The 16,140-nt window shown below is 39.7% G+C and overlaps 2 non-coding genes across 2 annotated transcripts; one reads left to right on the forward strand and one right to left on the reverse strand.

The window, feature by feature from the left end:
* Nucleotides 1-3,222: 3,222 nt before the first annotated feature.
* LOC112786956 (small nucleolar RNA R71) lies at nt 3,223-3,330 on the reverse strand. The gene has a single exon (XR_003194397.1). It is a non-coding gene; the product is annotated as a small nucleolar RNA R71 (small nucleolar RNA).
* Nucleotides 3,331-15,347: 12,017 nt separating this feature from the next.
* Nucleotides 15,348-15,455, forward strand: LOC112787760 (small nucleolar RNA R71). Its single transcript, XR_003195154.1, has one exon. It is a non-coding gene; the product is annotated as a small nucleolar RNA R71 (small nucleolar RNA).
* Nucleotides 15,456-16,140: the final 685 nt, after the last annotated feature.

The following is a 16,140-nucleotide window of genomic DNA, read 5'->3' on the forward strand; positions in this document are numbered from 1 at the left end:
TTCGGAAGGTCTAAACCTTGTCTGTGGTATTCCGAGTAGGATTCAATGAATGAATGACTGTGACGAGCTCCAAACTCGCGATTGCAGGGCGTTAGTGACAGACGCAAAAGGATAGTAAATCCTATTCCAGCATGATCGAGAACCGACAGATGAATAGCCGTGCCGTGACAGGGTGCGTTGACCATTTTCACTGAGAGGATAAGATGAAGCCATTGACAAGGGTGATGCCTCCAAACGATTAGCCGTGCCGTGACAGGGCATTGGATCCTTTTCCTGAGAGATGACCGAAAGTAGCCATTGACAGTGGTGATGTATCACATAAAGCCAGCCATGGAAAGGAGTAAGACTGATTGGATGAAGATAGCAGGAAAGCAGAGGTTCAGAGGAACGAAAACATCTCCATTCGCTTATCTGAAATTCCCACCAATGAATTACATAAGTATTTCTATCCCTATTTTTTTATATTATTTTCGAAAACTCCATAACCATTTGATATCCGCCTGACTGAGATTTGCAAGGTGACCATAGCTTGCTTCATACCGACAATCTCCGTGGGATTCGACCCTTACTCACGTAAGGTATTACTTGGACGACCCAGTGCACTTGCTGGTTAGTTATGCGAAGTTGTGAAGATATGTTTAGACCATGGTTCTGTGCATCCGTTTTTGGTGCCATTGCCAGGGAATCAATTTTGAACAACAATTCACAACCTGAGTAGCAATTTCGCATACCAAGTTTTTGGCGCCGTTGCCGGGGATTGTTCGAGTTTGGACAACTGACGGTTCATCCTGTTGCTCAGATTAGGTAATTTTCTTTTTGTTTTGCTTTCAAAAATTTTTCAAAAATCTTTCAAAAAATTTTTCTTTTGTTTTTGAAAAAAAAATAATAATAAAAATAATATTTTCAAAAATAAATTATTCTATGGCTTCAAAATTTTTAAGAATGAATTCTAGTGTTTCATGAAGCATGTGATGCCTGGCTGGCTGTAAAGCCATGTCTAAATTCATTTGGACTGAGGCTTCCAAACCATCAGCATAGAGGCAAGTTACATATTTGATAAGTAATGAGCAATATATTCTGATATCTTTCTGAAGCTTGGCTGGCCATTGGCCATGTCTAGTATTTTGGACCGGAGCTTTCATTGAAAGCTTGGCTGGCTCATGAGCCATGTCTAATTCCTGGACTGAAGCTTTAGACTAAACATGGCAAGATTCCTGGAATTCATGTTAAAAAATTTTGGAATCCTTATTTTTTCTTTTTCATATAATTTTCGAAACAAAAATCCAAAAAAAATAGAAAATCATAAAAATCAAAAATATTTTTTTTGTGTTTCTTGTTTGAGTCATGAGTCATGTTATAAGTTTGGTGTCAATTGCATGTGCATCTTGCATTTTTCGAAAATTCATGCATTCATAGTGTTCTTCATGATCTTCAAGTTGTTCTCGGTAAGTCTTCTTGCTTGATCTTTGCATTTACATGTTTTGTGTCTTTTCTTGTTTTTCATATGCATTCTTGAATTCTTAATGTCTAAGCATTAAAGAATTCTAAGTTTGGTGTCTTGCATGTTTTCTTTGCATTAAAAATTTTTCAAAATTGTGTCTATGATGTTCATCTTGACATTCATAGTGTTCTTGGTGTTCATCTTGACATTCATAGCATTCTTGCATGCATCACATGTTTTGATCTAAAAATTTCATGCATTGCATCTCTTTAGTGTTTTTCTCTCTCATAAAAAAAAATTTCAAAAAATCAAAAAAATATCTTTCCCATTTTCTCTCATCAAATTCGAAAATTTGGATTGACTTTTTTCAAAAATTTTTAAAATCAAATTGTTTCTCATGAGTCAAATCAAATTTTCAATTTGAAAATCTCATCTTTTTCAAAATCTTTTTCAAAAATCAAATCTTTTTCAAAATTCTCAGTTATTTTCGAAAATTCCAAAAATATTTTTCAAAAATCTTTTTCTTATTTTTATACCAAATTTTCGAAAATAACAATAACAATTAATGTTTTGATTCAAAAATTTCAAGTTTGTTACTTGCTTGTTAAGAAAGATTCAAACTTTGAGTTCTAGAATCATATCTTGTGATTTCTTATGAATCAAGTCATTAATTGTGATTTTAAAAATCAAATCTTTTTCAAAAACTAATTTCTATCATATCTTTTCAAAAATATCTTCTCATCTTATCTTTTTCAAAAATCTAATTTCAAAATATCTTTTCCAACTTCCTAACTTCTTATCTTTTCAAAATTTGTTTCAACTAACTAACTAACTTTTTGTTTGTTTCTTAACTTTTTCAAAACTATCTAACTAACTCTCTCTCTCTCTAATTTTCAAAAATATCTTCCCTCTTTTTCAAAAATTTCTTTTTAATTAACTAATTATTTTTATTTTTGATTTCAAAATTTTTCGAAAATTACTAACCTTTTTCAAAAACTATTTTCGAAAATCACTAACCCTTTTTCAAAAAAATTATTTTCGAAAATTCTCCCTCTCCCATCTTATTCTATTTATTTATTCGTCTAACATCTTATCTCACATCTCAACCCTCCTCACAGTTGTGTTTCTTCCATTATATTACATTCTTTGTCTCCCCCTCTTCTTCTACTCACACAGGGATCCCTATACTGTGGTATAAAGGATCCATATTATTATTATTATTTTTTCTGTGCCCTCTTCTTTGTCATATGAGCAGAAGCAAGGACAAGAATATTCTTGTTGAAGCAGATCCGGAACCTGAAAGGACTCTGAAGAGAAAACTAAGAGAAGCTAAATTACAACAATCCAGAAATAACCTTTCAGAAATTTTCGAACAGGAAGAGGAGATGGCAGCCGAAAATAATAATAATGTAAGGAAGATGCTTGGTGACTTTACTGCACCTAATTCCAATTTACATGGAAGAAGCATCTCCATTCCTGCCATTGGAGCAAACAACTTTGAGCTGAAACCTCAATTAGTTTCTCTGATGCAGCAGAACTGCAAGTTTCATGGACTTCCATCTGAAGATCCTTTTCAGTTCTTAACTGAATTCTTGCAGATATGTGATACTGTTAAGACTAATGGAGTAGATCCTGAAGTCTACAGGCTCATGCTTTTCCCTTTTGCTGTAAGAGACAGAGCTAGAGTGTGGTTGGATTCTCAACCCAAGTATAGCCTGAACTCTTGGGATAAGCTGGTCAAGGCTTTCTTAGCCAAGTTCTTTCCTCCTCAAAAGCTGAGCAAGCTTAGAGTGGATGTTCAAACCTTCAGACAGAAAGAAGGTGAATCCCTCTATGAAGCTTGAGAGAGATACAAAGGACTGACCAAAAAGTGTCCTTCTGACATGCTTTCAGAATGGACCATCTTGGATATATTCTATGATGGTCTGTCTGAGTTATCTAAAATGTCATTGGATACCTCTGCAGGTGGATCCATTCACCTAAAGAAAACACCTGCAGAAGCTCAAGAACTCATTGACATGGTTGCTAATAACCAGTTCATGTACACTTCTGAAAGGAATCCTGTGAGCAATGGGACGCCTATGAAGAAGGGAGTTCTTGAAGTTGATACTCTGAATGCCATATTGGCTCAGAATAAAATATTGACTCAAAAAGTCAATATGATCTCTCAGAGTCTGCATGGAATGCAAGCTGCATCCAACAGTACTCAAGAGGCTTCTTATGCAGAAGAAGCTTATGATCCTGAGAACCCTGCAATAGCAGAGGTAAATTACTTAGGTGAACCTTATGGAAACACCTATAACTCATCATGGAGAAATCACCCCAATTTCTCATGGAAGGATCAAAAGCCTCAATAAGGCTTTAATAATGGTGGAAGAAACAGGTTTAACAATAATAAAGCTTTTCCATCATCCACTCAGCAACAGACAGAAAACTCTGAACAAAATGCCTCTAATTTAGCAAATCTAGTCTCTGATCTATCTAAGGCCACTGTGAGTTTCATGAATGAAACCAGGTCTTCCATTAGAAATTTGGAAGCACAAGTGGGCCAGCTGAGTAAAAGGATCACTGAAATCCCTCCCAGTACTCTCCCAAGCAATACAGAAGAGAACCCAAAAGGAGAGTGCAAGGCCATTGACATAAGCACCATAGCCGAACCTACAAGGGGAGTGGAGGACATGAATCCCAAGAAGGAAGACCTCCTGGGACGTCCAGTGATCAATAAGGAGCTTCCCTCTGAGGAACAAAAGGACTCTGAGGCTCATCTAGAGACCATAGAGATTCCATTGAACCTCCTTATGCCCTTCATGAGCTCTGATGAGTATTCCTCTTCTGAAGAGAATGAGGATGTTACTGAAGAGAAAGCTGCCAAGTTCCTTGGTGCAATCATGAAGCTGAATGCCAAATTATTTGGCATTGATACTTGGGAAGTTGAACCTCCCTTGTTCATCAATGAACTAAGTGATCTGGATCAACTGACATTGCCTCAGAAGAGACAGGATCCTGGGAAGTTCATAATACCCTGTACCATAGGCACCATGATCTTTAAGGCTCTGTGTGACCTTGGTTCAGGAATAAACCTCATGCCCCTCTCTGTAATAGAGAAACTGGGAATCTATGGGGTGCAAGCTGCTAGAATCTCATTAGAGATGGCAGACAATTCAAGAAAATAGGCATATGGACAAGTAGAGGACGTATTAGTAAAGATTGAAGGCCTTTACATCCCTGCTGATTTCATAGTCCTGGATACTGGAAAGGAAGATGATGAATCCATAATCCTAGGAAGACCTTTCCTGGCCACAGCAAGAGCTGTGATTGATGTTGACAGAGGTGAACTGGTCCTTCAATGGAATGAGGACTCCCTTGTATTTAAAACTCAAGGATCTCCCTCTGCAACCATGGAGAGGAAGCATGAAAAGCTTCTCTCAAAGCAGAGTCAACCCAAGCCCCCACAGTCAAACTCTAAGTTTGGTGTTGGGAGGCCACAACCAAACTCTAAGTTTGGTGTTGAACTCCCATATCCAAACTCTATGTTGGAGAGTTTCAACAATGCTCTGAACATCTGTGAGTCTCCATGAGAGCCCACTGTCAAGCTATTGACATTAAAGAAGCGCTTGTTGGGAGGCAACCCAATTTTTATTTACCTAACTATATTTTTCTTAATTATATGTCTTTATAGGTTCATGATCATGTGGAGTCACAAAATAAATATAAAAATTGAAAACGGAATCAAAAACAGCAGAAGAAAAATCACACCCTGGAGGAGCATCTGTCTGGCGTTCAGCGCTAGAACAGAGCATGGTTCTGGCGCTGAACGCCCAAAATGGGCAGCTTCTGGGTACTGAACGCCCGAACAGGCATGGTTCTGGCGTTCAACGCCAGAAATGGCACACAAATGGGCGTTGAACGCCCAAAATGGCCACCAACCTGGCGCTGAACGCCCAGAGTTGTGTGCAAAGGCATTTTTACATGCCTAATGGGTGCAGGGATGTAAATCCTTGAACACCTCAGGATCTGTGGACCCCACAGGATCCACTCAGGATCTGTGGACCCCACAGGATCCACTCAAGATCTGTGGACCCCACAGGATCCACTCAAGATCTGTGGACCCCACAGGATCCCCACCTACCTCCACTCACTTCTTCTCACCACTCTCTTTCACACAACCCCATAAACACTCTTCCCCAAAAACCCTTCACCAATCACCTCAATCTCTCTTCCCCATCACCTCTTCACCACTCACATCCATCCACTCTTCCCCATAAACCTACCTCATAAACCCCACCTACCTTCAAAATTCAAAACCAATTTCCCACCCAAACCCACCCATATGGCCAAAACATTTTCCCCCTCCCTTCCCTATATAATGCCCTCCATTCTTCTTCAAATTCACACAACACAACCCCTCTACACCCTTCTTGGCCAAACCACATCACCTTCTCCCTCTCCTCCATTTCTTCTTCTTCTTCATCTATTCTTTCTTCTCTTGCTCGAGGGCGAGCAAAATTCTAAGTTTGGTGTGGTAAAAGCATAAGCTTTTTGTTTTTCCATTACCATTGATGGCACCTAAGATCAGAGAATCCTCTAGAAAGGGGAAGGGGAAGACAAAAGCTTCCACATCCGAGTCATGGGAGATGGAAAGGTTCATCTCCAAAGCCCATCAAGACCACTTCTATGATGTTGTGGCCAAGAAGAAGGTGATCCCTGAGGTCCCTTTCAAACTCAAAAGAAATGAGTATCCGGAGATCCGACATGAAATTCAAAGAAGAGGTTGGGAAGTTCTAACAAATCCCATCCAACAAGTCGGCATCCTAATGGTTCAAGAGTTCTATGCTAATGCATGGATCACCAAGAACCATGATCAAAGTAAGAACCCGGATCCAAAGAACTATGTTACAATGGTTCGGGGGAAATACTTAGATTTTAGTCCGGAGAATGTGAGGTTGGCGTTTAACTTGCCCATGATGCAAGGAGATGAACGCCCCTACACTAGAAGGGTCAACTTTAATCAAAGGTTGGACCAAGTCCTTATGGACATATGCGTGGAAGGAGCTCAATGGAAGATTGACTCCAAAGGCAAGCCGGTTCAACTAAGAAGATTGGACCTCAAGCCTATAGCTAGAGGATGGTTGGAGTTCATTCAATGCTCAATCATTCCCACTAGCAACCGGTCTGAAGTTACTATAGATCGGGCCATCATGATCCATAGCATCATGATTGGAGAAGAGGTAGAAGTTCATGAGATTATACCTCAAGAACTCTACAAGGTGGCTAACAAGTCCTCCACTATGGCAAGGTTAGCCTTTCCTCACCTCATTTGCCACCTATGCAATTCAGCTGGGATTGACATAGAGGGAGATATCCTCATTAAAGAGGACAAGCCCATCACTAAGAAAAAGATGGAGCAAGCAAGAGAGCCCATTCATGGAGCTCAAGAGGCGCAGGAAGCTCATCACCATGAGATCCCGGAAATGCCTCAAATGCACTTTCCTCGACAAAACTATTGGGAGCAAATCAACACCTCCCTAGGAGAATTGAGTTCCAATATGGGACAACTAAGGGTGGAACATCAAGAGCACTCCATCATGCTTCATGAAATAAGAGAAGATCAAAAAGCAATGAAGGAGGAGCAACAAAGACAAGGAAGAGACATAGAAGAGCTCAAGGACATCATTGGTTCCTCAAGAAGGAAACGCCACCATCACTAAGGTGGATTCATTCCTTGTTCTTATTTCTTCTGTTTTTTCGTTTTCTATGTTATGTGCTTATCTATGTTTGTGTCTTCATTACATGATCATTAGTAGTAGTAACTATGTCTTAAAGTTATGAATGTCCTATGAATCCATCACCTCTCCTAAATGAAAATGTTTTAATTCAAAAGAACAAGAAGTACATGAGTTTCGAATTTATCCTTGAACTTAGTTTAATTATATTGATGTGGTGACAATGCTTCTTGTTTTCTGAATGTATGCTTGAACAGTGCATATGTCTTTTGAAGTTGTTATTTAAGAATGTTAAATATGTTGGCTCTTAAAAGAATGATGACTAGGAGACATGTTATTTGATAATCTGAAAAATCATAAAAATGATTCTTGAAGCAAGAAAAAGCAGCAAAGAGCAAAGCTTGTAGAAAAAAAAAATAGGCGAAAAAAAATAGAAAGAAAAAAAAAAGAAAAAGCAAGCAGAAAAAGCCAAAAGCTCTTAAAACTAAGAGGCAAGAGCAAAAAGCCAATAACCCTTAAAACCAACAGGCAAGGGTAAATAAAAAGGATCCCAAGGCTTTGAGCATCAGTGGATAGGAGGACCTAAAGGAATAAAATCTTGGTCTAAGCGGCTAAACCAAGCTGTCCCTAACCATGTGCTTGTGGCGTGTAGGTGTCAAGTGAAAACTTGAGACTGAGCGGTTAAAGTCAAGGTCCAAAGCAAAAAAAGAGTGTGCTTAAGAACCCTGGACACCTCTAATTGGGGACTTTAGCAAAGCTGAGTCACAATCTGAAAAGGTTCACCCAATTATGTGTCTGTGGCATTTATGTATCCGGTGGTAATACTGGAAAACAGAGTGCTTAGGGCCACGGCCAAGACTCATAAAATAGCTGTGTTCAAGAATCATCATACTGAACTAGGAGAGTCAATAACACTATCTGAACTCTGAGTTCCTATAGATGCCAATCATTCTAGACCTCAATGGATAAAGTGAGATGCCAAAAATATTCAAGAGGCAAAAAGCAATAAGTCCCGCTCATTTGATTGAAGCTATGTTTCATTGATAGTTTGGAAATTATAGTATATTCTCTTCTTTTTATCCTATTTGATTTTCAGTTGCTTGGGGACAAGCAACAATTTAAGTTTGGTGTTGTGATGAGCGGATAATTTATACGCTTTTTGGCATTATTTTTAGTATATTTTTGGTAGGATCTAGTTACTTTTAGGGATGTTTTCATTAGTTTTCATGTTAAATTCACATTTCTGGACTTTACTATGAGTTTGTGTGTTTTTCTGTGATTTCAGGTATTTTCTGGCTGAAATTGAGGGACTTGAGCAAAAATCAGATTCAGAGGTTGAAGAAGGACTGCTGATGCTGTTGGATTCTGACCTCCCTGCACTCAATGTGGATTTTCTGGAGCTACAGAACTCTAAATGGCGCGCTTCCAATTGCGTTAAAAATTACACATCCAGGGCTTTCCAGCCATATATAATAGTCCATACTTTGGCCAAGAATAGATGACGTAAACTGGCATTCAACGCCAGTTTTCTGCCCAAATCTGGCGTCCAGCGCCAGAAAAGGAGCCAAAACCAGAGTTGAACGCCCAAACTGGCACAAAAGCTGGCGTTCAACTCCAAGAAGGACCTCTACACGTGCAACACTCAAGCTCAGCCCAAGCACACACCAAGTGGGCCCCGGAAGTGGATTTATGCATCAATTACTTACTCATGTAAACCCTAGTGACTAGTTTATTATAAATAGGACCTTTTACTATTGTATTAGATATCCTGGATTGTATTTTGATCCTGTGATCACGTTTTAGGGGGCTGGCCATCTCGGCCATGCCTGGACCTTTCACTTATGTATTTTTAATGGTAGAGTTCCTACACTCCATAGATTAAGGTGTGGAGCTCTGCTGTTCCTCAAAGATTAATGCAAAGTACTACTGTTTTCTATTCAATTCATCTTATTTTGCTTCTAAGATATTCATTCGCACTTCAACCTGAATGTGATGAACGTGACAATCATCATCATTCCCTATGAACGCGTGCCTGACAACCACTTCTGTTCTACATTAGAATTGAATGAGTATCTCTTAGATCTCTTAATCGGAATCTTCGTGGCGTAAGCTAGAATGATGGTGGCATTCAAGAGAATCCGGAAGGTCTAAACCTTGTCTGTGGTATTCCGAGTAGGATTCAATGAATGAATGACTGTGACGAGCTCCAAACTCACGATTGCAGGGCGTTAGTGACAGACGCAAAAGGATAGTAAATCCTATTCCAGCATGATCGAGAACCGACAGATGAATAGGCGTGCCGTGACAGGGTGCGTTGACCATTTTCACTGAGAGGATAAGATGAAGCCATTGACAAGGGTGATGCCTCCAGACGATTAGCCGTGCCGTGACAGGGCATTGGATCATTTTCCCGAGAGATGACCGAAAGTAGCCATTGACAGTGGTGATGTATCACATAAAGCCAGCCATGGAAAGGAGTAAGACTGATTGGATGAAGATAGCAGGAAAGCAGAGGTTCAGAGGAACGAAAGCATCTCCATTCGCTTATCTGAAATTCTCACCAATGAATTACATAAGTATTTCTATCCCTATTTTATTATATTATTTTCGAAAACTCCATAACCATTTGATATCCGCCTGACTGAGATTTGCAACGTGACCATAGCTTGCTTCATACCGACAATCTCCATGGGATTCGACCCTTACCCACGTAAGGTATTACTTGGACAAACCAGTGCACTTGCTGGTTAGTTATGCGAAGTTGTGAAGATATGTTTAGACCATGGTTCTGTGCATCCGTTTTTGGTGCCATTGCCAGGGAATCAATTTCGAACAACAATTCACAACCTGAGTAGCAATTTCGCATACCAGCGCGCCATGCGTGCGTGCGCGTCGATTGCTTTTGAGATCCACGCGTGTGCGCCAAGTGCGCGTGCGCGTCAGTGGGAATTCTCTGACCTACGCGGATGCGTCCATTATTACGCGCGACTTCCAGCTATCCTCATCCACACCTGCGCGTGGGGTGTGCGTGCGCGCCAATGCTGAGTTTCCCAAAATCCAAATCTTCATGTTCTTTCCTCTTGTGCATGCTTTCTTTCTCTCTTCTAGGCCATTCCTACCCTTTAATTCCTGAAATCACTCAACAAATACATCATGGCATCGAATGGCAATAAAAGAGGATTAAAATATGGCAATTTTAAGGCAAAAAAGCATATTTTTCATCATGGAGCAATATTAGGAAGGGAACACAAAACCATGCATTTCTTGTGAATAAGTGTGAGAAATGTTGACAAAAATCCCCAAATTCTACATAATATAAACTACAAAATTGGGGTTTATCAAATCTCCCCACACTTAAACCAAGCATGTCCTTATGCTTAAAATAAAAAGACCAAAGATCATGGTGAGAAAGGGTTTATGAAATGCAAACTACCTAAGTGAATGCATGAAACTAATGTAAAATCATCTATTTACTTGGTCAAGGGTAAATATATCCTCCAAGAACACACGTGAGCATATAGGGTGAAAATGATATGTAGTTCATGAATCCTACTAAATTGAACATCACTATGGAGTGCATATAACTTGCTAGATGAACGCTCGTGAAAGCTGGGAACAAAGAACTGAGCATCGAACCCTCACTAGTTTGTAACCTGTTTCTGGCATTTAACTCCACTTTGCAACCTGTTTCTGGCGTTTAACTCCAGAATAGGGCAGGAAGCTGGCGTTGAACGCCAGTTTGCATCATCTAAACTCGGGCAAAGTATAGACTATTATATATTTCTGGAAATCCCTGGATGTCTACTTTCTAACACAATTGAGAGTGCGCCATTTGGAGTTTTGTAGCTCCAGAAAATCCACTTTGTGTGCAGGGAGGTCAGAATCCAACAGCATCTGCAGTCCTTCTTCAACCTCTGAATCTGATGTTTGCTCAAGTCCCTCAATTTCAGTCAGAAAATACCTGAAATCACAGAAAAACACACAAACACATAGTAAAGTCTAGAAATGTTATTTTTATTAAAAGAATAATAAAATTATACTAAAAACTAACTAAATCATACTAAAAACTATGTAAAAACAATGCCAAAAAGCGTATAAATTATCCGCTCATCACAACACCAAACTTAAATTGTTGCTTGTCCCCAAGCAACTGAAAATCAAATAGGATAAAAAGAAGAGAACATACTATAAATTCCAAAATATCAATGAAACTTAGCTCCAATCAGATGAGCGGGACTAGTAGCTTTTTGCCTCTTGAATAGTTTTGGCATCTCACTTTATCCCTTGAAGTTCCGAATGATTGGCATCTATAGGAACTTAGAATTTAGATAGTGTTATTAATTCTCCTAGTTCAGTATGTTGATTCTTGAACACAGCTACTTTATGAGTCTTGGCCGTGGCCCTAAGCACTTTGTTTTCCAGTATTACCACCGGATACATAAATTCCACGGACACATAACTGGGTGAACCTTTTCAGATTGTGACTCAGCTTTGCTAAAGTCCCCAATTAAAGGTGTCCAGGATTCTTAAGCACACTCTTTTTTTGCTTTGGACCTTGACTTTAACTGCTCAGTCTCAAGCTTTTCGCTTGACACCTTCACGCCACAAGCACATGGTTAGTGACAGCTTGGTTTAGCCGCTTAGGCAAGGATTTTATTCCTTTAGGCCCTCTTCTCCACTGATGCTCAAAGCCTTGGATCCTTTTTATTACCCTTGCCTTTTGGTTTTAAGGGCTATTAGCTTTTTGCTCTTGCCTTTTGGTTTAAAGAGCTTTTGGCTTTTTCTGCTTGCTTTTTCTTTTTCTTTCTTTTTTTTCGCCATTTTTCTTTTCTCTTCTCTTTTGTTTTTTTTTTTTGCAAGCTTTTGTATTCACTGCTTTTTCTTGCTTCAAGAATCAATTTTATGATTTTTCAGATTATCAATAACATTTCTCCTTTTTCATCATTCTTTCAAGAGCCAACATATTTAACATTCATAAACCACAATATCAAAAGACATATGCACTGTTCAAGCATTTATTCAGATAACAGAAAGTATTGTCACCACATCAAAATAATTAAACTAGTTTCAAGGATGAATTTGAAATCATGTACTTCTTGTTCTTTTGTTTTTAGAACAGTTTTCATTTAAGAGAGGTGATGGATTCATAGGACATTCATAGCTTTAAGACATAGACACTTAAACACTAATGATCATATAGTAAAGACACAAACATAAACATAAAGCATAGTAAATGAAAAACAGAGAATAATAAATAGACAAAGAGATTAAGGAACGGGACCACCTTAGTGAGGGTGGCGTCTTCCTCTTCTTGAAGAACCAATGGTGCTTTTGAGCTCCTCTATGTCTCTTCCTTGTCTTTGTTGCTCCTCCCTCATAGCTCTTTGATCTTCTCTAATCTCATGGAGGATGATGGAGTGCTCTTGGTGCTCCATCCTTAGTTGTCCCATGTTGGAACTTAATTCTCTTAGGGAAGTGTTGATTTGCTCCCAATAATTTTGTGAAGGAAAGTACATCCCTTGAGGCATCTCAGGGATTTCATGATGAGAAACTTCCTCATGCTCTTGTTGAGGTCCATGAGTGGGCTCTCTTGTTTGCTCCATCCTTTTCTTAGTGATGGGCTTTTGAGATGAATCTCTCAATCTCCCATGACTCAGAGTTGGAAGCAACTGCCTTCCCTTTTCTCTTTCTAGAGGTTTCTCCGGCCTTAGGTGCCATTAATGGTTATGAAAAAACAAAAAGCAATGCTTTTACCATACCAAACTTAAAAGGTTTGCTCGTCCTTGAGCAAAAGAAGAAAGAAAGGAAGAAGAAGAAAATAGATGAGATGGAGAAGTGGGAGTGGTTCGGCCAAGGGGGTTTTAGGTGGTTATGATGTGTGAAAGGGAAGGAGTGATGGTTTGAATTGAGTGGGTGGGTGTAGGTGGGTTGTATGATGGTTTTGGAGGAGTAATGGAGGTGATTGGTGGAGGTTATTTTGGGGAAGAGTGTTATGAAAAGGTGTGAAGAGGAGAAAGTTAGGGTAGGTGGAGATCCTATAGGGTCCACAGATCCTGTGGGGATCCTGTGGGATCCACAGATCCAGTGGGGTCAAGGACTTAACATCCCTGCTCCAATTAGGCGTGTAAAACGCCCTTTATATGCAATACTGGCGTTTAACGCCAGACTGCTGCCTATTTTTGGCGTTAAACGCCCAAATGTAGCCTGTGTCTGGTGTTTAACGCCAGGTTGATGCTTGTTTCTGGCGTTAAACGCCAGCTTGGTGCTTGTTTCTGGCGTTAAACGACAGACAGATGCTTGTTTCTGGCGTTTAAATGCCAGAGTACTCTTCCTCCAGGGTGTGCTGTTTCTTCTGCTGTTTTTTATTCTATTTTTAATTTTTCAGTTGTTCTTGTGACTTCACATGATCATCAATCTAATAAAATACGAAATAACAATAAAAATAAAATAGATATAATGTCAATAGCTTGACAGTAAGCTCTCATGGAGCCTCACAGATGTTCAGAGCATTGTTGGAACCTCCCAACACCAAACTTAGAGTTTGAATGTGGGGGTTCAACACCAAACTTAGAGTTTGGTTGTGCCCTCCCAACATCAAACTTAGAGTTTGACTGTGGGGGCTTTGGTTGTCTCTGCAGTGAGAGAAGCTTTTCATGCTTCCTCTCCATGGTTACAGAAAGAGATCCTTGAGTTTTAAACACAAGGTTGTCCTCATTTAGTTGAAGGACCAACTCTCCTCTGTCCACATCAAGCACAGCTCTTGCTGTGGCTAGGAAGGGTCTTCCAAGGATGATGGATTCATCCTCATCCTTCCCAGTGTCTAGAATTATGAAATTAGCAGAGATGTAAAGGCCTTCAACCTTTACTAACATGTCCTCTACTAGTCCATAAGCCTGTTTTCTTGAGTTGTCTGCCATCTCTAATGAGATTCTGGCAGCTTGCACCTCAAAGATCCCAAATTTTTCCATTACAGAGAATGGCATTAAGTTTATTCCTGACCCCAGGTCACACAGAGCCTTCTCAAAGGTCATGGTGCCTATGTTACAGGGAATTAGAAATTTACCAGGATCCTGTTTCTTTTGAGGTAATTTATGCCTATCCAATACATTTAGTTCATTGGTGAGCAAGGGAGGTTCATCTTCCCAAGTCTCATTACCAAATAATTTGGCATTCAGCTTCATGATTGCACCAAGGTACTTAGCAACTTGCTCTTCAGTAATGTCTTCATCCTCTTCAGAGGATGAATACTCATCAGAGCTCATGAAGGGCAGAAGGAGGTTCAATGGAATCTCTATGGTCTCTAGATGAGCCTCAGATTCCTTTGGTTCCTCAAAGGAAAACTCCTTATTGGTCACTGAGCATCCCAGGAGGTCTTCCTCACTAGGATTCACGTCCTCCTCCACCTCTTTGGGTTTGGCCACACCAAGTAAGGTAATGACCTTGCACTCTCTTTTTGGATTCTCTTCTGTATTGCTTGGGAGAGTACTAGGAGGAGTTTCAGTGACCCTTTTACTCAGCTGGCCCACTTGTGCCTCCAAATTTCTAATGGAGGACCTTGTTTCATTCATGAAACTTAAAGTGGCCTTAGATAGATCAGAGACTATATTTGTTAAGCTAGATGGATTCTGCTCAGAATTCTCTGTCTGTTGCTGAGTGGATGATGGAAAAGGCTTGCTATTGCTAAACCTGTTTCTTCCACCATTATTAAAGCCTTGTTGAGACTTTTGTTGATCCTTTCATGAGAAATTTGGATGATTTCTCCATGAGAGATTATAGTTATTTCCATAGGGTTCCCCCATGTAATTCACCTCTGCTATTGCAGGGTTCTCAGGATCATAAGCTTCTTCTTCAGAAGATGTCTCTTGAGTACTGTTGGATGCAGCTTGCAATCCATTCAGACTCTGAGAAATCATATTGACTTGCTGAGTCAATATTTTATTCTAATCCAATATGGTATTCAGAATATCAATTTCAAGAACCCCGTTCCTCTGAGGCATCCCATTACTTACAAGATTCCTTTCAGAAGTGTACATGAACTAGTTATTTGCAATCATGTCAATGAGTTCTTGAGCTTCTACAGGCATTTTCTTTAGGTGAATGGATTCATCTGTAGAATGGTCCAATGACATCTTTGATAATTCAGACAAACCATCATAGAATATATCCAGGATGCTCCATTCTGAAAGCATGTCAGAAGGACATTTTTTGGTCAGTTGCTTGTATCTCTCCCAAGCTTCATAGAGGGATTCACTTTCTTTTTGTCTGAAGGTTTGAACATCCACTCTAAGCTTGCTAAGCTTTTGAGGAGGAAAGAACTTGGCCAAGAAAGCCGTGACCAGCTTATCCCAAGAGTTCATGCTATCTTTAGGTTAGGAGTTCAACCATATTCTAGCTCTGTCTCTTATAGCAAACGGAAAAAGCATAAGCCTGTAGACCTTGGAGTCAACCCCATTGGTCTTAACAGTATCACAGATCTGCAAGAATTCAGTTAAGAACTGAAAAGGATCTTCTGACGGAAGTCCATGAAACTTGCATTTCTGTTGCATCAGTGAAACTAATTGAGGCTTTAGCTCAAATTTGTTTGCTCCAATGGCAGGGATTGAGATGCTTCTTCTATGTAAGTTGGAATTTGGTGCAGTAAAGTCACCAAGCAACTTCCTTGCATCTCCACCATTGTTATTATTTTCGGCCATGTCGCCTTCTTTTTTGAAAATTTCAGTAAAGTCCTCTTCAGAGTGTTGTGTTTTAACTTCTTTTAGCTTCCTCTTCAGAGTCCTTTCAGGTTCCGGATCGGCTTCAACAAGAATGTTCTTGTCCTTGCTCCTGCTCATATGAAAAAGAAGGGAACAGAAAATAATAGGGATCCTCTATGCCACAGTAGAGAGGTTCCTTTATGTGAGTAGAAGAGAAGAAAAAGGAATTCGAACACAGAAAGAGGGAGAGGGTTCGAATTTTTAAGAAAAAGGGAAGTGTTAG

This window comes from Arachis hypogaea, chromosome 20 (genome assembly GCF_003086295.3).
Source record: "Arachis hypogaea cultivar Tifrunner chromosome 20, arahy.Tifrunner.gnm2.J5K5, whole genome shotgun sequence".
In the NCBI taxonomy this organism is placed as follows: domain Eukaryota; kingdom Viridiplantae; phylum Streptophyta; class Magnoliopsida; order Fabales; family Fabaceae; genus Arachis; species Arachis hypogaea.